This window comes from Elephas maximus, chromosome 17, assembly GCF_024166365.1.
Source record: "Elephas maximus indicus isolate mEleMax1 chromosome 17, mEleMax1 primary haplotype, whole genome shotgun sequence".
Taxonomy (NCBI): Eukaryota; Metazoa; Chordata; class Mammalia; order Proboscidea; family Elephantidae; genus Elephas; species Elephas maximus.
This window is the reverse complement of record NC_064835.1, coordinates 23,947,101-23,949,455: the sequence shown is the minus strand read 5'-3', so window position 1 is coordinate 23,949,455 and position 2,355 is coordinate 23,947,101.

The following is a 2,355-nucleotide window of genomic DNA, read 5'->3' as shown; positions in this document are numbered from 1 at the left end:
ATACAAAGTATCTGTTGGATGACCTTTATCACCACTCTTATTTAACATTGTGTTGGAATTCCTAGAGAAATAAGGCAAGAAACAGAAATAAAGGGAATTCAAATTGTTAATGAAGTTAAACTGTCCCTATTTGTGGATGATATGATCCTATACTTAGAAAATCCAAAAGGCTCCACCAGAAAACTACTAGAGCTAATAGAAAGATTCAGCAGAGTAGCATGATACAGGATAAACATAAAAAAATCAGTTGGATTCCTATACGTCAGTAAGGAGGATGATGAAAAAGAAATCAGGAAAACAATACCATTTATCATACCCCCTAAAAAAATAAAACACTTGGGAATAAATCTAACCAGGGATGTAAAAGACGTATGCAAAGAAAACTACAAAACACTGCAAGAAACCAAAAGAGACCTACATAAATGGAAAACATACCATGCTCATGGATACGTAGACTCAGCATTGTGAAAATGACAATTCTACCCAAAGCTATTTACAAATACAATGCAATACCGATCCAAAAATCAACAACACTCTTTAAAGAGGTGGAAAAACTTGTCATTCACTTTATACAGAAAGAGAACAGGCCCCAGACAATTAAAGCAATATCAAAGAAGAATAAAGTTAGGAAGACTTGTACTATCTGACCTCAGAGCCTACAATACAGCTATGGTAGTCAAAACAGCCTAGCACTGGAACAACAACTGACACATTGACCAATTTAACAGAACTGAGAACCTATATGTAAATCCATCTACCTACGGTCACCTGACCTTCGATAATGGGCCAAAGTCCACTAAGTGTGGAAAAGACAGTCTTTTTAACAAATGGTGCTGGCAAAACTGGATGTCCATCTGCAAAAAAAAATGAAACAGGACCCACATCTCACATCATATACAAAAACTAATTCAAAATGGATCAAAGGCCTAAATACAAAGCCAAAAACCATAAAGTTCATAGAAAAAAAAATAGGATCAACAGTAGAGGCCGTAATTCACAGCATTAACAGGATAAAATTCACAACCAACAACACACAAGCTCCAGAGGATAAACTAGATAACTGGCATCTTATAAAAATTAAACACTTATGCTCATCAAAAGACTTCACCCAAAGAGTAAAAGGAGAACCTACAGACTGGGAAAAATTTTTTTGCTACTACAAATGGGACAAAGATCTAATCTCTAATATGTACAAGAAAATCCAACACCTCTACAACAAAAAGAAAAAAATCCAATTAAAAAATGGGCAAAGGAAATGAACAGACACTTCATCAAAGACATTCAAATGGCTAACAGACACCTGAGGAAATTCTCATGATTTCTAGCCATCAGAGAAATGCAAATCAAAACCACAATGAGATACCATTTCACCCCAGCATTACTGGCACTAATCAATAAAACAGAAAATAACAAATGTTGGAGAGGCTGCAGGGAGATTGGAACTCTTATGCACTGCTGGTGAGAATGCAAAATGATACAACCATTTTGGAAAAAGATATGGCGCTTCCTTAGAAAGCTAGAAATAGAAATACCATATGATCCAGTAATCCTACTCCTAGGAATATATCCTAGAGAAATGAGTCATCACACAAATAGATATACGTATACCCATGTTCATTGCAGCATTGTCCACAATGAGAAAGAGACGGAAAAAACCTAGATTCCCATCAACAAATGAATGGATAAACAAACTGTGGTACATACACACAATAGAGTATTACACAACGATAAAGAACAACAATGAATCTGTGAAGCATTTCATAATATGGATGCATCTAGAAAGCATTATGCTGAATGAAATGTCAATCACAAAAGGACAAATATTGTATGAGACCACTACTGTAAAAACTCTCGAAAGGGTTTACATACAAAAAGAAACAATATTTGATGGTTACGAGGGAGGGGAGAGGTGGGGATGGAAAAACACTGAATAGACAATAGATAAATGGTAATTTTGGTGAAGGGTAAGACAGTACACAATACAGGGAAGCCAGCACAACCTGTGCAAGACAAGGCCATGGTAGCTCCATGGACACATCCAAACTCCCTGAGGGACCAAATTGCTGGGCTGAGGGCTGTGAGGACCATGGTCTTAGGGGATATCTAGCTCAATTGGCATAACATAGTTTATAAAGAAAATGTTCTACATTCTACTTTGGTGAGTAGCATATGGGGTCTTAAAAGCCTGTGCACGGCCATCTAGGATACTCCACTTCTCTCACCCCTTTCAGAGCAAGGGAGAATGAAGAAAACTAAAGACACAAAGCATTAATGGACCACATCTACCACGGCCTCCACCAGACTGAGTCCAGTACAGCTAGATGGTACCTGGCTCCCAACACTGACTGCTCTGAC